Source organism: Anastrepha ludens, chromosome 2 (assembly GCF_028408465.1).
Source record: "Anastrepha ludens isolate Willacy chromosome 2, idAnaLude1.1, whole genome shotgun sequence".
Classification (NCBI taxonomy): domain Eukaryota; kingdom Metazoa; phylum Arthropoda; class Insecta; order Diptera; family Tephritidae; genus Anastrepha; species Anastrepha ludens.
In genome coordinates this window covers 106,665,198-106,688,175 of record NC_071498.1, presented here as the reverse complement: position 1 = coordinate 106,688,175, position 22,978 = coordinate 106,665,198, and the positions used below count along the sequence as shown (strand labels likewise).

At 37.1% G+C, this 22,978-nt stretch overlaps 1 protein-coding gene across 1 annotated transcript in view; it reads right to left on the bottom strand.

The window, feature by feature from the left end:
• The window catches only part of LOC128871728 (sterile alpha motif domain-containing protein 5-like), a 178,671-nt gene extending 155,951 nt beyond the window's left edge, over nt 1–22,720 (bottom strand). Inside the window, exon 1 of the mRNA XM_054113724.1 lies at nt 21,350–22,720. The gene's annotated coding sequence lies outside the window, so the exon portion shown is untranslated. The remainder of the gene's footprint in view (nt 1–21,349) is intronic.
• Nucleotides 22,721–22,978: the final 258 nt, after the last annotated feature.

The window sequence follows — 22,978 nt, the reverse complement described above, 5'->3', positions numbered from 1 at the left end:
AAAGGAGGCAGGCGGGTTGAGAAAAGACGATTGGAGTCAAGTCAGTCATCAACGAGCCAAACATTCAACTGTGCAATAATTGCTTTGACTCTTAGCCAACTTCCTGCCGTAAAACTGTGACAGTGTTACCAAAACCAAGCGCCAAAACAACAGAAATCAACTTGTTTGTTTCGGGAGAGAGAAAAAGGAGCAAAACAGAAAAAATAATGTGAAAAAATAAACTGAAGAACGAGGTAGCAAAACAAGCAACGAGCAAATTGTATAGGCAGCAGAATATAAAAAGCGTCCAAAAACAAAAGCAGGCAATATTACTGAAAACTACGTCAGAAGCGGGTGGGGCCGGCGACTGACTAGTTAGCTGGTAGCGATTTTTTGTGTTTTTTATATAACTTGTTTGTTTTTTTTTTTGAATGTGCAAGGCTTTTGTAATAATTTTGTCTTGTTTATAAGCCACTGCAATTGCAGTTGAAAGTTGCACCGCAAAAAGAAGAGTTAACAAAAGCACCAAGAAGCCAGCAGTGCCAGGAAAACATTTCTTATATGTACATATATATGTATGAATGTATGTGTAGACAACTACAACAACATGCATACATACTTGTATACAAATTACAACAAATACAAGCCAGAAAAGGTGGCGTCATGGTGGCAATCCAAGTCGAGTGAAGTTGGCTGTCTAACAACATAGAAACTGAAACAGCAGCAGCAGCAACAGCACACACTACAACTGCAATAATAGTAGACAACAACAATAAGAATACAGCTGCAAAGAATGCATTGCATCCCTTTGCGTTATAGTAATCGAGTGAAGCGCATTTGCATGTTGATTGCAATAAAACAAGTGCACTTTTTCGCCTGCTCTGCTGCTCCGTCTCGCACTGCCGCCACCAACATTGGCACTCAAAGAGTGGCCGGCGTGCGTTGGCAGCCCACCGCCGCCCAGGCAGTTCACCCCTGCTGCTACATCTTTGGCCACCTCTTCTTAAACACATTTCTCTCTCCCTCTCTCCCTTTTGCTTTGCTTCTCGCTTTTTGCTGTGTTTGTTTGTTTTTTTTTGTTTAATAGCTTGGCCATTTGATTTTTGCTTGTCTTCTCACTCCAAAGAAAGGGAAAATGAGTAGGCATCTCTTTCTGTGTAATTCTCTGTTTGTATTTGTCTTTTCCTTCCGTTACTCAACTCGTTCATACACACAGAGATCTAACTTTAGAGCCGCCCTTGCTAGCTTAAGGCGAATAGGATGTTATAGGATCTGCATACCGTTGCAATCGGCGTGCTTCCAACGGAGCCGGGCGGGTAAGGTGGCAGCGTAGTAGGGGAATGTCAGACATTTATGTAGTCGAATCAGTCAGTGGTTTTAGTAGTTCACTTCGATGCAGTTCAGTTTGCCTTAATTATTGCCTTTCGTTCAAAACTCAGCTCGGTGTGTGTCTTGATTGCAATTTAGGTTTTTTTATACTTTTTGCTCGAGTTTTTTCCTTCAGCCGTTTGCTGTAGCTTTTTGTGTTTAACATTTAGTTTTTTGTGTGCGCAGTCATTTTCAGTTTTTTTTTTGTAATTTCAATATGTTTGTTTTCTTCGTATTCTTCCACTGTCATGGGTTTTTCTGCTTGGTATCATTGCATTTCACCGATTTGCATTCAACACTGCATTTTTGACTTTGCTTTTCCGCCTTCTCGAGTTTTTCGACAAAAGTAAAAAACAAAAACCCAGCAAAAATGTCACAAAAAGATCAAGAAAGAACAAAAAAAAAACAAAAAGAGAAGAAAAGTACGAAATTTCACAATCGCAAATTTGGCCACACAGCAACAACAATGGCAGCTCTCAGCGCTGTCGCTGTTTCCCTTTATTGCTGCAGCAGTTTCCTTCGTATTACTTAGTTACTAAATCGTAGATTTTATTTGCCATACTCACCGCAGCGTTTATTTACTTTATGCTTTGTTGGGTTTTTGCCAAGCCACAGGAACCGCAGCCAGCAACAGCAGCTATGGCACTAACAGTGTTGCCAATGCGCACTATGGCACTCTAGCTGGCAGCATGTCGCGTATTGCATCGCCACAGCGCTTTTGTTTTAACAAACAAAAAAATACATACATATATATTATTTCCTTTTCGTGTGTACTTTTTCGCCTCTTTCGAGTCATCCTTAAACACTTTTCGCGGTTTGCTGCATTTTCGCATTTGACTTACGACATTTCTCGCAATCGCTGCTGCTGCTGCTACTGCTGCTGATGGTTGTCTCGCACTACAGCTGCCGCATAGCTGCTCTAGCTGACAACTGCAAGTCCGGTGTTTTCGTGTTGTACTTGTTGTTGGCCGCTAGCTGCTGTTGGTGCACTGAACCATTGCTGCCGTTGCGTTGGGTTTCTGGTTGCATTCGTGGAAAAAGATTTCTGTTTCAGCTGCTGTTGTCTGTGAATGCGCGTATTTCTGTGCCAGCGACAATGATTCGCATCAGGTTGAGGCGGTTTAAGTTCGGGTTGCTTGGCTTTTGATTTAAGTTGTTACTGCTTTATTTCTCGTTGCACTGACTATTGCATAGTAGTTGCGGCACGCAGTGGTATGAACTTTTTTCAGTTGCAATGAATTTTTTGTGATTTTGTATTTGTTGCTGCGAATGCTAGTTGAGTTTAGTGCAGATTATTGGAAAAATGCGGAATTATGTAGAAGCTACTTTAATGAATTCAAGCTTTATTTAATGAATAGTCAACGAAAGTGCATGCGCTCTTAAGGCAAACTAATGTGTGACGTGGCTCAGACGTCAACCACTAAGGGGGTCTTAAATTGTTTTTATTTTTTTTTGTTGAACATTTGTTTTACTAAATTTTGAATATGAAACTTGTAGAGATTACTGAGCGTAGTTTGAATTTTTGAATATACCCTAATGAAAGTAAAAAAAAATCATTTAATATCTAAGATACCGTAGACAGCTTCGGTTTTGAATATTTCTGGCCCTCAAGCAAAATATTGTGCTTCGGTGTGTTAAGAGACTTTTAGTAAAATTGTATGGTAGACATTTTTGTGGTACATTTTAACTGTTTATATCCCCCTGTTTTTGGCACTTTTGGCCCTTTTTCGCAATAGATGCAAAAGATACCTACTTATTGAGATTACAATAGAAACTGTTTTATTGGTTTAATGGTGGATGAGTCTATTAATTAGTAATTACTTCTTAAGCATAACGTATAAAAGATATTTTTTTATTGAAATGAGCCTATTAACTTCTATTTTTATAACGCCACGCGCAACAAGTCGGTTTTCATATAGTTTTTAACTATATAGTATTAGTCGGGAGAAAAAACACCTTTTTCGTAAACTTAACAAAACTAAAAGGAAAACGGTAAAAAAAATATTTTTTCAAAATAAAAAAAAAAATTAAAAAAAAATAAAAAAAAATTTTTTTTTTAAATTAAAAAAAAAAAAAAAATTAAAAAAAAAATTCCCTCTATGAATTTCAAACAAACAAAAAAAAATTAATACCGAATTAATTTAACTAATTTTGCATTGAAATTCCACTATTGCGTTTCATTGATTTGCTTTTTTTCTATTGCATATTTTTAACTAAAACAATTCATATTTTAACGATGTACTGAAACGTGTCACTAAAATATTTCGATACATTACGCGAAACAACATTAAAAGATGTGCAGTGGAATTACGATAATTAAATCGAAAATCCTTTTGAAAAAATCGAGTTAGTTGGCAAAATTTCCATACATTTTGGAGTCTTCGTTATTTTAAATTTTCCCTTATAAATCATAATTGGTTGTTAATAGCTTCTTTTAAACTACGGTTAATACATTTATATATTGATTAGTAGAAAAATCTTGGATGATGTTGCCGCGAAATAAGCTTAACGCAAAATAACAGATTTTTTTAACTTAAATTTTAAGGAGGAACGCCACTGTGAAAATTGAAAAAAATCGATTTGTTTTTTTGATATACCTTCTGCTCAAATATGAACGAGACGTTATCAATAAAACGGTCCGCGGATGACATAGGGCAACGATTTGCACCACTGGAAAACACGTGCACGCCATAGAGCAGAGTTCCCATAGGTTGTCTGCAACATTTGTAAGGCGTCTGAAGCCGAAATTTTGTTGGAATAACAAAATTTCAAACAAATTCTTTGTTCAACTTGAATTTCCATCGTTAAATTCGAAGAACACACTCGAGCTTGACTTGTTTACAGTAGCACAGAAATCAAACTATGTGACATATCACGCTGAAATTTGCCATGTAAGCTTATAACAGTCCTACCAAAAAACAAAAAATTTATTTTTGCCATATGTCATCCGCGGACCGTTTTATTGATAGCGTTGCTTTATTTCAAACGCGTTTTTCTCGAAACGACTTTTTTTGATACGGTGGCAACGATTTCTCGAAGACTAATGAACCGATTTTAATTTAATTTTTTTCAAAATTTTTGTTATCGCATTGGCTATCGTTGTACGTAGCCGATTTTCAAAATTTTGAAAATAACTATTTTTTGGGCCTGTTGAAAATCAAAAAAAATGGTGAAAAACACAGATCGAAATTCAAATCACCACTATTTTGTCAAAAAAAAAAAAAAAAAAAAAATCGGCTGCGTACAACGATAGCCACAGTTGTATAGATTAATAAAATGTTTGGTTTTTTGGTTTCAGATGATTATTCATTGCTGTATCGCTGCCACCAGATGACGTCATTTGTTTTTAACTCGTTACGTTTATTTACATAAATTTGTCAATTTTCAATATTTTTTTATAAAAATTTACATAAACATAATTTAATACATATATTATTATTATGAGAAGGCCATTACGCACTGCGACCAGAGCTGATCTATTGTGAAAGGCTTATTTTTGTAACCCTAGAGTTTTAGGCTTTTTAAAAATTTTAGCACAATTTTGGGTTTGTTGTTCCAAAGATTGCATGGAGATACTACGATACCACCAAGGTGATGAAGTCTCTGTCTGCCCAACGCAGGACATTCACAAAGCACATGTTCTGAGCTGCAGACATTGGTCTCGGATAGACCATTTACTAATTTGAGGTGATAGTTGTTGATAGAAGGGCTTTTAGAGCCGCTTGGCTATCAGAAAGTATGTAGATGTGAGTATCTCTCATTTTCCTGCTAAGGCATTCTCTCACAAATATTTCAATGCCATGTATTTCTGCCTGGAATATTGTCGGAATCGATTTTTAGAATTTAGGCCCATTGATTCCTGCCCCTGTTCTACCATTTTCCAATTCGGACCCATCAGTAAACCATAGCTGCGAGCTAGGTTTGAAAGTGATAGAATTAGTTCTCCAGTCTGTGCGTTCATTAATTATAACTTGGAAGTTCCTGAAGAGTATTGGTTTGGGTGATAGTGTATCATCCCTACGAAGAATAGGACTATGTAGGAAGTCTTCTAAGACCTTTAGATGTCCTTTCATATCCCCACTTTTAAGTTCAGATATTCCTTTTAATCTTAAGGCACTCGAGCGAGTTTCCCTTTCAATCAAGATTGGTAGCGGTGGTATGTTCAGGAGCACACCCAGTGCATCAGTAGGGCATGTTTTCATAGCCCCTGTAATACCATACATATAGGTATAATAAATTGCCTTTCGTCCGATCCTCGAATAATCATTCCTACTTACAAAAAAAGTTCCCAAAAATCGACTATTTTTTGACCCTCCACAGTGGCGTTCCCCCTTAAGTTCATGGCCTTTTTTCTGCATTGAAATTTCGCTTATTTGAAAACCTCATAGGCTCGTAAAATTTGACTGCTCCTTTGAGATAGCGAATTATTATGACTCAACTGTGTTTAAGGTTTTTTATGCTTTTTGCTGCTCCTCACTTTCTATCATTCCACTCTGATTATTTATGTTTAGAGAGACTTATGCAGCTATATTCCGTTGCTGGGGTTATTATTTTTACTTGTCTAATATGTTACACTTAAGCGCGAATCTACATATAAGGCTTCCAATGTATATAATCACTTCCTCAGGATTTTTGGTTTTTCATATCATCAGTGGACTTAGAGTCGCACCATCTAGATGAGGGAATCTTCGTCTTGTGAGAGCCACGCATTCGCAGAGCAGACCAGTTGTGCTCGCATTTCATCGTCCAGCTCGCAAAAACGGCTGATATTTCTTTCAGCTAACCGTAGCTTCCTGAAATAATAACGAAGACGGCATTGTTCCGTACAGTATCCACTGATAGTTCGTAAGCCCACTCTATGCAGGTTTAGAAGCTTGCTTGGTGCTAAGCCTACGATACATTTTTTTGCCTGCTCCTGTTGGGATCTTCCTTGCACCCCATTTTCTCTAAGTAAATATAACTATTTATTAATTTTACTTATTTTTTATATTCATACAAATGTACAAAAGTAGATATGTATGTAAAATAAATAGGTATAAAATGCTTATATAATTTTTCCACCTTAAATTACTAACAGCCCTAATAAAAACGATGAACATGCAACGACGCCAATGTCAAAAATAATTAATTAATTGAAATTAAATTCTCAATATTCAATGATAAATAATAACAGGAAAACTTCACTCCCTCAAACACGCCAATAAAACACTAATAAACAAAAAACTTTGGACAATTGACGGAATGACCACAAAACCAATTTTATTTTTATTATTTTTTTTGTGCTGTTCAAAATTCATGCCTACAAAGGGCGTGGTGGTGTGCACGCTTTAATTTGAACACGCATATGTATGTGTGTATGTACATTCATATACATATACATACATATAAACGCATGCTTGTATCCTGCGAGCGATGCGATGTTATTGAAGTGTTTACTAGGCGTGTGGCGTGTGACGTGTGGCTTGTTGCATGTAAACATGCGTTTGAAACAACCAAAAACGCTTATTAAAAATTTAAATATCCATTTATGCACAAAAACATTGCATAAATTATTGATGTGTGTAAAAACGAATCATATGTGTGCGTACACACATACATATGTATACTAATAACATACACACCCACATACATACATTCATACCCATATTTGCTCCAATGGCTTTATATCCATGTGAGCATAGGGCGAGTGCCAATACCAACTTGCATGGATGTTTATGTAGGTGTGGCCGAGCGCCGCTTTAACATACTAAATTTATGCAGCCATTCATTATTGGGTAATTGTGAAATGTATACTCATCATTTTTGTTCACGAGTTTGAAATTAAAGCAAACAAGGCGTATAATCCGCTAAGTCGGCAACGCGCGCATATTAACAGGTGGGTCGCGAAGACCCTAACACAAAAGCTCCAATGCTTTTAATGAAAAATAATTATCTAGTTATGAAGAATTCAGCAATAAATTAAAAACAAGATTAATCAGACAAATACATACACACATACACATACAGACATATGAATGTATGTACGAGCAGTTATGCGCCTAAAATACCTGCAATGAATAAATGTAAATATTTGGCTTATACTAAACTTTTTATGATCACAATGGGCCTTTGATTTATTGTGTGTGTGTATGTATGTGCAAGTGTTTAAATGGTTTTAGTTTTTTTGTTTTTTTTTTTTTATTTATTAATTAGATTTTTTTACAAATTTATTTATGTATGCACATACAAATACAACTTTTTTGTGGCTCATGTAGGTAAGAATGGTTGCAGGGGAAATATGCATACATATTAGAGTTAGTTTTCTTTTGTATGTATCATAAATATAATTAACATATTAATTGGTCAAGAGGAGCAAGAAAAAAAGTATAGATATTGCGTCTGTCAAATTACCACTGCACTTTGGAAAAAAGACGAATTAACTCCGTCATTAACTATAATTTATTATAGTAAATTAGTAGATCGGCTGTGAAAATACATTCGAAGCTTTTATAGTTTAGCAACAGAAATTTTTAGTTCACAATTTGAAAAACAAAAGAATGGTTTGACGTGGCAGCTTGCAACACCCTATAGATAAACATAAAAAATTTAAAATGTTATTATAACATAACATTAATTTAAATTTTTTAGTAGCAAGTAAGTGGATGAAAAAAAATTTCAATTCCATAAATTGGAAATAATATTTCTATTCTCAGCGCTCCAAAATATAAAAATTTAACTTTTTCCACAACAAATTTACCACTTAGCATCTACTACTAATGATGCAATTAATCAATCCTTTTGTAAAAAGTGGGCTGCCTAGTTGGTAGACGTAAACTAGGAACCGTGGAACGACTGCTTTCACGCGGGAAGAGCTGTTTCAACGGCGAGGCAAAAGTACAATACATTTTTTTCCACGTTGCGAAATTGTTAGCTTTTTACATTTTGGTAAAAAATTGCAGTTTTCAGCACTATTTAATACACATTTATATTTATATTTTTTTATATCTTTAATAGTTTCTATATTTCTTATATATTTACATACTCTTATTTTTTATGTTGACATATTTTTTAAGTTTTTTTATAATATAGTTTTTTATATTTGAATATATTTTTTATATATTTATATTTATTCATATTTTTATACTTCCTATTTTTAATAATATATATTTTTTTTTTCTTCAGCCGAAAGCCTCCGATGCTAGCGCTGCACTATTTTCAGTTTCTATAATAATTTTATTGTTATGTAAACCTTTATAAAATAAAATAAAAATAAAAAAATATTTTTTTTTTGTTTTTTTTTTTATTTATTCATTTACAGTTTTTTTGTTTACATATTTCTTATATTTTTATACTTTTTATATTTTTTTACATGTTTATATTTTTTAATTTATTAATTTATTTTAATTTTAATATTTATTTTTTATATCTTTATGTTTGTTATATTTTCCATTTTTTTATATTTCTATATATTTCTTATATATTTATACAATATTTCCTATATTTTTTTTGTATTTAAAAAATTTTTTCAGAATTCCTAATTCTTACATATTGAAATTTTTATATTTTAAATTTGTTATATTTTTTATTTTTTTTTTAATATTTCAATATTTTTTATATTTTTTCAGATTTTTTTAAACAAAACTTTGTTCTCTGCATTTAATGTGCAAGTACTAAAAGACTTCAACAACTGAAAACTAAACATGGTCAATTTGTGTTTTTATCTGCATCTAAGTGCGGTAGATACCTATGAAATGAGACTTTTTTGGTTACAAATTTAATCTTCAAAATAATAGCCATCGCTAGCGATACATTTTTCCCATGTCTCAGGCAATTTGTGGATGCCGCGCCAAAAAAATTGGCCGTCTTTGGCCGCAAACCAATCATCCAGCCATTTGTTGGCTTCTTCGTGAGAATTGAAGCGCTACTCGGAAAGTGCGTGGCCCATCGATGCAAACAAATGATAATCGGAAGGCGCCAAGTCTGGTGAGTAAGCCGCATGCACCAGCGATTCCCAATCTTACGTCTCCACCAATTCCCGGGTCGCTCTTGTTCGATGTGGCGGTGCATTGTCATCAAGAAAAACTACTTTCTGACGCGCTGTTCAAATCGGCCAATTGTCGTTGGTAGCGTGCACCGTCAACTCTTTCACCTGGTTTTAATAGCTCGTACCAAATCATACCGGAATTATCCCAGATTCCAGAATACACATAGCATTGCCTTGCGGCCGAAGTGATTTGGTTTGGCCGTTGTTTTTGGCTTCTGGCCGGGCGCACCATACGATCGTTTACGCTTGGGACTGGAGAAAAACACCAATTTTTCATCAACCGTAACGATTCGATGAAAAAATACTTCCTTTTGAATCGGGAGAGCAGCATTTCACAAGTGGTTTTTGGTTCTATTGCTGCCTTTCAGTCAGTTGATGCGGCACCCATTTTCCGACCTTTAAAATCATGCCCATGTCTTTCAAACATTTGGAAATGGTTTTTTGGGTCACTCCCAACTGCTCTGCCATCATTTCTTGCGTTTGACCATCATCTTCATCCAAAATTTGATGAGCTTGAGAAGCGTTTTTCTTCAATTGATAACAGAAAATCAACGATGTCCGCAAATCGTATTTTGAAGGCACGAAATTCGACATTTTTAAGAGCGACAAAAATGCATTGTTGTATGAAACGACGAAAAACACAAGACATTTGGAAAAGTTTAAAAATACTTCTAGCGAAATCTATGGACTAATAGTTGAAAGTCTCATTCCATAGGCATCTACCAAGCACACCATATTTTTTCACACTCCAAAATAAAAATTGAATGAAGGCCACTTACATTTTGTTGAAAGTGTTTTTTAGAATCCATATCAGCAAGTCTCAAATCAAAACAAAAAGCCGCACTACGCATATGCATTTTTATACAAACATAAGCATTAAACCGCGACTAGTTACAGACTAGTTACCGGGTAATGCATACATTTTTTTTTTACAGATGAAGAGTTTCTTTAGATATCCGCATATCAGCATAATAATTGCATTGAATCAACCATTTTCAGTTAATTGAAATTTGCTTCACTTAGGCGGAATATCCAGTTATACTATACCAGTATACTTAGTAAATACAAACAAATCTTCTATACTTTTGTGTGGAAAAAACCCTTGGCATCACCATCAAATGTTAAAGTAGTTATGCGACGAGTTACAAACTAGTTACTTGGTAATGTGTGCGTTTTTTAAGAAATTTAGCGCTATCTTGCAGTATGTTTATTTTCTGGAAATATTTTCCAATTCGTTGAAAATTTGTTCGCATATTTGCATGTAAGTACACGCTTATGTACATATAAGCAGTTCCGCCAGTTATGCCAAAATATTAATTTAAGCGAAAAAAGGTAAAACCTCTCTGATTGCTATTCTACTTTTTTGATGTATGTATGCAGCCCGCAGCTCGTTACGAAAAATTCAAAAAATGATTAAACAGTCAATCTACGTGCAGCGCATGATTGTGTGTTGCATGCAACCCGCACAGTTGAGCACATCAGCAGGCAAATCCATTAAGTTCACGCAGCAAGTTGTGGCATCAACAAAATTACTAGTCAGACTAAGTCTCCGATTTGCCAAAAGGCTAGAAAATATCATCAACGGTGCACCCAAATGAACGACATAAAACACTAATGCAATAACAACAATGCTGGCAGTCGCGCAAATAAATATACGTGTGTATGTATGTAGGCAATACAAACAACGGTGGCAATTGTAGTCAACAACAATAACAGTAACAATAACAGCACAGCAAAGCACTTATGCAACATCCATGATTATCAGTTGGCAGTGCAGCATGCAACATCGCAGCAGAGATGCAAGTCTGTGAACACAAAAAAACAAAAAAACGAAACACAATAACAACAGCAATCGATTAATGCACCATCGAGCGGTGGACTTGCCAAAACTACGAGTATACTCAACGAAGACAACAACAACAACCAATAGAAGAGCGAACGCAAAAAGTACGTCGTCGTACAGCGGTAGAAAGGAAATCGGCGCAGCATTAACGCAGTGCCACAATGTGGCAATGGAGTTTGCAGCGCGCATCTTGCAACAAACGGACCACAAGCACCACGCTTTGGCCCGGCAACCGCACCAACCGCATATTTGCAGTCTGTAAGCATATTGCTCGTCTGTCCGTCCGTCCGTCCGTCCGTCTGTTTGTTTGCTGTTGACCATCTTTGGTGTTGCGCTGCGTTGCGTTGAGTTGCTGCGTCGACTGTTTGCACAACTTTTGCAATAGCCTTTGTTGCTTTTTTATGCCATTGTTGTTATTTTTGTTGTTCTATATTGTCGACTATTATCAGCTGCCTTTTAACTGGCTTACTGCGTCCCGCTGCTTGGCCCTTTTTCATCGACAATCATGAGCACCGCTGGACGCCTGACGTTGTTGTCAGCTTGGATTGCACTTTTTCACTTTGCCAATGCAACAACAGCAATAACAACTACGACTGCAACAGTGTGTGCTTTTTTCGCTCACAAACAAACATCAATTTCTACCTGCAACAATTTTAATGTCTTTCAGCATCATCCCATGCCTTCTTACTACACATCTATGTAGGTACCTCTCAAAAGCCAACATTCCGGGATGCCTCCACTGCATCTCCACTCAATTTAATCTTATGATGCGGCTGCTACTTAACCAATGCTACTTACATGAAAGCGCTTTTTGTTACTTTTTTCATGTTTGTAAGGTTTTCAACCGGTTTTACTGGCTGCTGTTGCAAGAAGAGCAATCTGTTTTTTTTTTTTTGTTGATCGAGAGCTTTGTTATGGCACTGCACTGCTTTGGTCTCTCAAAGTGCCCGTGCTTTGGTTGATGGCCAGACTTTTTGGCCTATTGTTAGATATCCTTTCTGTTCTTGCTAAAATTGTTTACATATATAACTTTTTATACTTGATGAATGTAAGCTGCATTACTGAAAGGTCATTAAATGTGCATGTGCATGTATGTACGGCTTCTACCGATGCTGAATAGGTTTACTAACATCATTACCTTCGATTAAATGCACGCCACGGAGATTGCAACAATTTCAGGACCATTGTTTCAGAACAGAACCAAATCGACCTTAAGCGAGAGTTTGTGTGCCGTAGCAGTTACATTTAAATGTGGTATCTTTCTTGCATCATTTTTTGTATTTCAACAAAAGTCGGCCCAAGATATTTAAAAAATATTGAATAAAACCACATTTAACTTTGGAAGCAAAATTTTACAAAAATGGGCTTAGAAGGACGTAAAGAGGCTAAAGGTTCAATGAAATACTTTGACGGAATATTCACCAGATGTCCCGGAAGACACCTAGTAATAAATAGTTATAAATAACGAGTAAACACTAAATTTCAAATCTACTTCGGTGGTCCATTTAACCCTGAATACCTAACCATTTCTTTTTGAACGAATTGAAGAGACCTGAGGCCTTATTCTATTCTAAAGCACTTGAGTTTTGGATCTTTTAGAGATCTATTTTTCTTTGAAATAAACACAATTCAATGCATTGTCATTTTGGGAGTTTGGCCGTGCTCCTGCCCCCAATGTGTGATGTGTGGTCTTGATGTTATCCCAAAATGTAAGGGTTAAGTTGACTGCGAATGGCAGATGTTTTTTTTTTTTGAGCGACTTTTTTCCTGGCCGTAATACATTCGAGTGTATTTCTTCCATTGAATAGCTGCTCATCAAAAATATCTGCCATTCGGAGTCAGTTTAAAACTGTAGGTCAGTCCATTTGCGGAACAACATCAAGACGTTCACCGCAAATAATAATGTATTATTTTTTTAATACATTCGGAGGTTTGACAAGAAATCCAAAAGATCAAAAAAGCTTATTAAAGTCGAATTAGTGCAAACCTGTACTTAAAACTACACTGCAGGCATTTCAATTAAGATTATTTTGGGAGATGGGTCGAAACAGAACAAAATAAGCAAAGGAGTTGGGATAATCAATAGTCGTAATAAATTAATTAGGTCAGGTGAGGTAAACTTAATCCCAAAACTTGTAACTCACATTGCCACAATTGAGACCTCGGTTTTAGATCCTATGTGGGACCCAGCCACAAGTCTTAGTGGGTTGCTGGTCCTGAGATGCGCTTTATCTATCAATACGGGGAGGAACACATAGTCAAGGCTATTTAGATTAGGTATAACTGAAATGATTGCCCAGAAAGAAGGCACACTTTAAGGAAAATGCAGTCTTTGTTATCAAAACTGATCACAGGAACACGGGAGGGGCTTCAGAGTGCGCTTAACACTGCCATTGTTACAGATTAGGTTTACTTCTCTATACACCAGTCGCATATTTGAAACGTGAATTGGTGTAGGGTAGTATACTTCAGCAGGTACTCCAACCAGTAGTCTTCAATTTATCCTTGGGCAGGTTTTTCCGTTGTATGAGCGAAGCATGATTTTGTCAGCCGCGTAGGATGTTAATGCGCTCCACAACGTATCCGCCTTCGACTCCATTGCAGCATTTAGCCAAATTTTAAGCCAGTCGGGCGCGAGATAGCTAACAAAAGGTTTGCACCGCTTTTAGCCAGCACATCTGTACGATTAATCGCCTCTACATCACCAAGCAGGGTATAGTGATTCCTCTGTTCACGCAAAGTTAATCTATCTTGGTGCTGTACACAGTAATATCTTTCAGCGCTTTATTCAACCGACAAATATGATAACTGAATAAAGTGCTGAAAGCCACTAAGTCATTAAGCTTTATAGCCTTAATAACTCCTTGAATTGAGGTGCATAATTAAATTTAAATACGCTGCAGCTCTTTAGATGAAAGGAGGTGAAAATATCTTAGCTGCGAATTTGTTCACTATTATATGACATTTTTCACCTATAATTGTTGAAAGCCGTATTTTGGTAAAAAAAATAGTGACACTTTAAAGAATATAAATTTATACTTTTCTAAAACGTACATATTTTAAAACCAAAACCAAGGTGCGTCTTTTGAAAGACCCTTTATAAGTAATTTCATCCCAGTACTGCATATTACAAAGCTCTGTATTTGTGGCACCAGCGGATGAATAACGGCATTCGATTGTGAATGAAACTAAAAAGAGACTGAAATTCGTTAAGAATCCTAAGAACCTTGTTTTCTTCTATTCGATCTGAGACGCGTAGTGGCCCGTTTGACCGCATAGCACATCAAAGACTACGGAATTTTACTTCCTAAATGGCAGAGCAATCGCTTCAATACTATACATTTTGCTTAAAAAAAACCATAAGACATTAAAAGTCTAATTGTTACTGAATCTTGAAATGAAGAGAATCACAACCTCATTGGTTGCAGTGTCGATTTAAATGCAATAGCAAAAACTTTTTCTGGCGCTTACAATCAGCGTCGCCATTATGGCCAGCAATAAAGCAGGTTCCTGAGCATCTCCTTCGCACACATTTTACTGCGTGCTACCAGCAGCGATTAGGTAGCCACGCTCTTCATTAAAATCCAGCTCGCAAACTGCAACTCGCCACAAATGCCGCGCACGTTGCAACGTATAATGGCGCAGCCAGCGCCGCAATGCATACCCATTGCATATTTCAATTTGAGTTTATGTCGCCTACTGCATTTCACACAGCTGTGGCACTACTCACGTCTGCCGCCATCACCACCAAGTCGACAATTCCGAGTGATCAAGCTATCACTAGCGGCGAGGGGTTTAAACGAGCCAAAGTCCAGCTCCGTGCTGGATTAAATTCCACAAACTCATTCGTGTGTGTGTGTGTGTATAAATATCTACTGCTGTTACAACGAAGTCTAGCCTTTGAAGATACACAGTGTTGCTCCACTTTGTTCTTGCAGCTGCTCCGTAAAAGGAGCGCGTGTTGTCGCATTCCAAAGCATTAATTTATTTAACAATTTTCTATTTCCAAGGTTCTTTGTTTTGTGCATTTTTTCTGCCATCATTCTTAATTTTTTCTGCACTTCTATTTATTTCAATCACTGCATTCTTTTCTTGGGCCTTCATCTGTTTTTGGACTTGGCTTTAACACCAAAGTGTTGCCTTGGTGAATTTCTAGCGTAATTGGTGGCGACGAAATCGGTGGCTGCTCTGCACAAATGTGCCACATTAAGTATTTGTGGACACTTGCCGCATTCCCATTGTTCAACTGGCTAGCAGTGAATGTTCGCCACAAAATTGTTGGAAAAGTTGCCTTAACTCAATTACGAAAAGCGATTAAAAAAGGTGTTAATATATATTTTTGTAGGTAAGTAATTGTATTGTAATTTTATACTGAGTTTTCCTTTAAATGTGCCAGATTCACAAAGTACAGTTTGGTTGAAAAGTAGGATAGCAAAAATAAAATAACGGGAATGTGCTTTTTTAGTCAATGTAATCTTCTTCAACTTTAATACACCTAATCCAATCATTCGCCAGTAATTTTATACCACCTCTCCAATGAATTTCTAGAAGCTCTGCAAAATCCTGCTCAACAACTTTTTGTTGCGATTTTCACCAATTTGGAAAACTCATAGTCTAAAATTTGTCAAGGATTATAAGAACCCTTAGTGATATCGAAAACCCAGTTTTTTAGAAATTAGAATCCACTCAGAGTCGTAAGCACTTAAACCCCTTTCCATTGTATGGTGGTTGTTTGAAAAGTCCGTGCAAAATTACTTAATTGTTTAGGGTAAGCCTTTTTTATTTTTCGACATAGTCTGCTTTTAGGCTTACGCACTTCGTCGAACATTGTTCTGCTGGGATTTCAAAATTAGCCGTTCGTTCAGCAATCACCTCCTCATTTGAATAAAATCTTTTACCCGCCAGCCATTGCCTCAAATTGGGGAACAAATAGTAATCCAAGGAGTCCGATGGAGCCAAGTCTGGATAATAGGAGAAATGTGAAACAAATTGAAACACTATCTCAATTAATTTTGCTGAGGCATTAGGTAAAAGGGAAATCACTCGACTTCTTTGATTCAAACGATTGCCAAACACAAAGCAATAGACTGATCTGGCTGAAACTTGGTGCATATCTTCCAAAGAGATGCAACTAACTAAACATCACCTCGGTACACGCCAGTAGTACCATTTTTTGCCTTTAGCGGAGTATCAAAGGACCCTCATACCTCAGCCAAGTGCCTCCCTCTGGTCAAGCAAGCAATCCAAGTTAACGTACGATTCGCATCGCTGACCAATCGTTCCCCCTAAAATTTTCAAATTCTCTAAAGCGCAATCAGAACAAAGTCGCACAGTCGAGTTTACCCATGAAACCGAGCAGGTTTTGACAGCTGCTATCCGTAACGCTACTGCCTTAAGTCAGAAGAGGCAAAGAAGAGCGATAGTTATATCTTTCCGGAATGACCAGAAATTATATCATCATCAAAACATATCACAACTGCGCTATTGTTAGCTAAAAAATTGTTTCTGATGGAGAACGAGACTAGAACGTGGCCCACAGCTACCAATTGACGCTACCTACGAACAGCAGTTGATTTTGTATGAGTAGCTTTTTAATGCAGAAACATTCGGAGGTTTGCTATTGCCTACCGAGGGTCTGCCGCTGTTATAAAAAAAATGTTCTATCATTTAGTGATTTACGCATCATGAACACACGCTGATAATTGTGAGAGAGAATATTTCTGGTATCCACTAGTGCGGCAAGCACTAGTCCAGAAGGTTTGATTTTTTTTTTTTTTGCAGAGAGTTAAAGTTTATATCAACCTACGTGAGGCGGCCAGGATGGACTGATGGCAATAATAAAAGCCGTGACCCGGGTAAAGTGCGATGCGACATCTGAAGATGATATTTACATTTTCAATAATAGCCAGGCGGCGATAAAATATCTCACCAAGTAGTCGCCAACCTCCAAGATAGCCATGAAATGCCGCAGGTCCCTTAAGGAGATGGCTGAATCATTCCACCTAAAGGTAACATGGGTTCCTGGCCATTGTGACATTGAGGATACCTTCAAGGCCGATCAACTAGCGAGACTTGGCGCCAAGTTAACTGATGAATACAGTATGTGCTTTTTATTTTTGAGCAAATTGTAAGAACAGCGATTGTAATATGGCATAATGAACTCCCTGCAGATGCGTCCGACAGTGTGGCCGACTCTTAATGCTAAGCGCACAGAATCTCTCCTAAGCCAAAATAAACATAGTCCTAGCACACTGATTTCCGTTATAACGCATCACTGCCCAATAGGCAGACACGCTCAGAAGATGGGTGTACAAAGAGATGACGTCTGCAAAAGCTGTCTAGATGAGTAAGAGACGATCTCATATTTCCTGTGCCATCGTTCTGCTCTATCCAGACTTAGATTTACCATTTTAGGTAGACAATTTTTCAATGAGTTGGGAGCTTTCAGCTCGGTGGAAACCAGGGACGTTCTAAAGTTTCTGAATGGTTCACATTGGTTATAGGACAGATAAGGACAAACTTTCCATGATTAAATTTTACAATGGCCTGTTAATTTGAGAATGTTCCACAGTGTATAACCGCTACAACCTAAAGAGATTCTAGTTTAGCATTAAAGAAAATTAAAAAGATAAAACTATAAATACATATTTGTGCTATAACTTTCACAGCTGCCTAAAAACTTGACCCAATTTGTGCTTCTCAACAAGAAAGTTGTTTTTAATAGGGGCGAGATCTCATATTCCGACAGTTTAGACTCTTGAGTTTTTTTACATAAAGACAGATAGCAGTTTTGGCAATTGACCCAAGGAATTAAATTTCCATCGAAAATCGCTGTAAAATAATAAAAATTAACTATGAAAATGGCGGATTTCTAAAAATTGCATTTCGTAGAATTCGTCGTGCGCCATGGTGTTGAGGAAGAGCCAAATTTGTCAATGACGTTTTTAACAATTGCGGCTATTAAATTGGCTTTCAAGCCTTACAAGATGCAACTGGTGCAAGAATTGAAGCCGAGTGACCATTCACTTCACTGGTCTTTCTGAAAAAAGTATTTTCTCAGCCGAACCCCATTGTTATTTGCCTGGATGCGTCGACAAGTCAAATTTCCTCATTTGGTTTTACGAGTATGATTCTTGAGAAACCTCTGCATGCTTAATGTGTCACTGGACGGTGCGCTATGTTATTCGAAAGCACGGATGGGCCATTTTTTTAACACTGCCGGAAATCCAAACGGCCTCTGGATTATGCTCGTCTAATTTCGAACGAAAATTGGCTGTTATTTTTTTGTGGCGCATACCATTCGGGAGTGCATAGGTTCGAAATCCCGGGTAAGACACTCCAAATGATGGATCAAGTTTTTGGTGATGCCAAATACAAAACTATCTGCCATTGTATATATAAATGTATATATATACATATATAGCTATGTTCAAAAATATAGTAGTGCAGCACCTTACAACATTCATTGTCATTTTTCTACAATATATGTTAAACATTTCAAATTAATCGAGTTTACATATATTTCTAAGAATAGGATAAAAAGAGGAGAATAGTGAAAAGATACCGTTAGTTTTCCATTGGTTTGTGTAATGTTTTGACGACTTTTGCGAAGTGCACCGAAAAACGCTTTAAGGGGATTTGAGGTCATACTTCGTGAACCACTTGCCAAAGCTAAGCTTTGTTTGAAGCATTTGCAGTTGCCACAACCTGCTTAACATCTCCCTATAAGTTTTCGGTCGGATTAAGATCTGGGGACTGAGGTGGCCATAGCATAAGATCGATCTTTTCGGATGCAAACCAATCTTTCAAAACCTTGTTCGTATGTTTCGAATCGTTCTCCAGTTGAAATGTCCATTTTATAGGCATTTCTTAACTGGCGTATGGTAGCATTATATTTTGTAATGTGTCTGCATAAACATGTCTATCCATAATGCCATTTATCATAAGGATAGGGCCAACGCCATTGTAAGAAAAGCAATCCCATATCATTATACGTAGGCCACCATGCTTAAGTGTGTTCTTTGTGTACCTAGGATAATATTCGGTGTTTGGGGGACGTCGTACATACTGCCTAGAGCCTGTTCCACCAAATAAAACAATTTTGTTTCGGCACTTTTCTTCAGGCCAGACCAGATGAGCATTTGCAAATCTGAGCCGTTCTTCCACATGCTTCCCAGTCAAAAGGGGTACTTTTCTGTGACTTCTGGCATTTAGATTTTACTCAATTAGACGATGACGGAATGTAAACGTCACTGACCGAGAGATTTAATTAATTTTTGATAACTTTAGATGATGCTGACGTCCTTATCTTGCTAAAGCGCACAATGCATCTATCTTCGTTTCACGTTTTTTACACCGATTTTCTGGCTTTTTTTTTATAATGAGTCGCATTGAATACCATTTTAGGTGTGCAGCCAACAATATTTTCAATTTCCTTGTACGGTTTGCCTTTTGATCTTCGGCTAACTATCAAATCTCGTTTCTCAGCCGTGCAATTATTTTCCCTGCCCACTAGAATAAAAATTGTTACATACCCAATGAAAATCATTCACCAAAACATTAAGTACTACATTACACTACTACTACTATATTTTTGAACACAGCTGTATATCATATTTAAGTATACATTGATTAACGATGTATTGCATGCGAAACCAGTTGAATTGATTACAGCCTTAAAACCCAAAATCTGTGTCGAAATTTACGAAGTAGACGCGCCATTTTGCCAAAAAATGATTGAAAATTTGGTCAAAGAACCGACATCTGTAACCGTGGATGTGGTATGCATCGGTTGCATGTATCTTTTTTTAATTTTCAATTGCCAAACGTTACTCATTCTAATTTAATAAACTGGTTGAATAGTTTTCATATAAATTCTTAGTTTAATTTTATTTTGAAAAACAAAGTTATAATTGAGACTTTAAATAAAATCGGTATGCATTATTTTTTACGCAATGAAAATCACAATGTTTTCTTATTTTTTTTTTTTTTTAATTGCTTTAAAACAAAATCTTGCGCAAAGCCAAATTCTCATGAAAACTATTACAAAACCAGAAATCTACGAAATCAAATGAAATCCTAGCAGCGATTAGGGAAACCCAAATGATTTGATTTCTACTGCCGACAATTGTCTTTAAATCCGTTTACCATTTCGGGTTATGTTCATACAATCAAATACGCATTCAAACTCTCATTCACTCATTCATTCATACAATCAAACGCTCATTCATCGATAAGGAAACAAAATTACAGTGAAGAGGAAGAACGTGTTTTTTTTATTTCAACCCCAAAAAGAAAGCAGGCAGTCAATAACTGGTGACTGAACAACAGGCGAAAAGGCACAGAGACTAGCAGGCAGGCATACGGCCACATGGTAGACACGCCGACAAACAGCGCGGCAAAAAGTGTGCGTAAGGACACCTCTGACAAGCTGCTGTGCCACAGCAGTGCCGCATCGAATAAGAAAAGCAACAAAAGTAATAACGAAAGCAAAACATAAAAAGAAAACACAAACAAAACATGCCAAAAGAACACATTGAAACACACGCAAACACACAAACACTAGGTCATAAACATACAAACTGAAACAACACCGAAACAGATTCTCCCAACGAACGAGTGCGATCAATAAAGCAGCTTAAATATATCCTTAAATATCCTGCATAGCGGGAATTACAATAAAATGCACGAATTCCGGCCGAAAAAGGATTTCACTGCAAAGGGCTTAAAGTGAATGCGAAAAAGCAGTAAAGCAAATAAAGAAAACTGAGGAAAGTAAAACACAAAAATTCCAGTAAGATGTTGCGAAGAAAGCCTAGAGCAAGGTGGACAGGGAACGCAAAAACCAAAAAAAATTTGAAGAAAGTGGCAAATGGTGTGAGAACTGGAAGCAATAGGCGATCGAACGTAAGGTTAAGGTGACAGAAGATAGTAAAAAAGGCGAAATTGGAGAAAAATAAAATACTACAAGCAACAAAATGGTAACTTGCGCCCGCTGGTTGTGGGCGGGCAGGCAAGCGAATGGACGCACAAGAAGGCGCAGACGGTCGCGTACGTGTGGCTAAATGCGAATTGTGCAACCAGCGGCTGATTGGCGTTTTTAGCACTTTACGTAAAATTTGTATCAATACACTTACATTTTAGACACGATGATGATGGCAGAAGAAAATACACAGAAAATATGTTGCTCCTACATACTAAGTGTGTATGTGTGTGTTTTTTTATTTTTTTATTATTTTTGCTGGGTGTCACGTAAAAGTTGGTGCCACTGTCAATGTCGGCAAAGCCCGGCAGCGTTTCGGCACTTGGCCTTAGGTGAGCACAAACGTAGCAGAGCAAACGGAGGGTCTGTTGATGTCCGCTGTTTTTAACTTTCACCGACTGCTACTGCTCCTTGAGGAAGTGTCGAGGCCTCGCTAACGGCAGTGATTACGCGTGTAACTTACGTATTTGGAGCTTTTTGTTGTTAACTTTTATTTTTTAAATTCTTGTTGCACTATGCACACTGCAAGTTTTATTAGCAATTTGCGCAAAAAATCAACACAAATGAGAGCACGTTATTTTGTTCACAATGTCGCGCACCTTGCAGCCATTTGCTGCTACAATGAAATTTCGTTTTTATTTGTAAATATTTGCATATTTTTGTCGTTACTTCCTTTTTGGCATCACATGACCTCTGTTGCGACCTTTGCTGTTAAGCAACTTCATCACATAAAATTTATAAAAAAAAAAAAAAATTAAAAATTATTTTTGTTAACGCACAGTTTGTATGCTGCAAAACACAAACGCGTTTGCGGTAATTTGTCTATGGCGGTGGCAAGCAGTGCAGTTTCCTTAAATTCCCAACCAGTTTTGCAAGATATTTTCATAAGTGGCTTCTAATTTTGCTGCAATGCCAATTTTATATCAACTTGGACTCCATCAGTACTAATTGCATTCACCATCTAGCACTCGTCTCAATCATCATCATCATCAATAACATCACCAGCACTGCATGCAAATAATCATTTCATCATTACTCGTCGCTAACACTTTTGCACTTCATTCATTTATTTATTCATTCATGCATTTCGCGATTGGAACCCGGCGAGAACGATTTTTTCTTTGGTTTTCTTTTCGATTTGCATTGGGGCGGAGGCGTTTTTTGTGTTGTCTGCCGCTATCGGAACACAGTGACGCGCTTGCGGATGCTGCACAACGCTTCCGTATATTTATTTTCCGTTAATTGGTTAAGTATTTTCTTCAAAACAGCTTTATTAAAATAATTTTTTTTTTTTCAAATTAGCTGTCCAGAACGCAATTAGTTGTATTTGAAAATCATTTTCTGTACGCACACACACAAATAACACGAAATGCCGCACTCTTAGTATACGGTCAACATAGCTTACACGTCTAAACACGTTAATGCACGAAACCGAACTGAAATTGCACTGCTGCGGTACAACGTCAAAACACCAAAATAGCAAAACGACACCACTTTGCCGAGCAGAGCAACCAACTCCAGTACCAACAGCAGCACGCAGCACTGGCAGCGTTTGCGGTGCGGCGCGTCGTTCGCTTCGGAAAACCTGTTCGATGTTCGAAACGGGATACGAATGCGTGGAAAAACAACAAAGCAGCGCATAAGAGAAGAACAGCAGAGTGTGCGTCGGTGGTAGGGAAATGGGGTAACTAACTGAACCAAATGGCCAAGCAGGAAATATGAGCTAAATAATGTAATAGTAGTGGTAATCATAAAATTTTGGGTACTAAACAAAGAAAACATT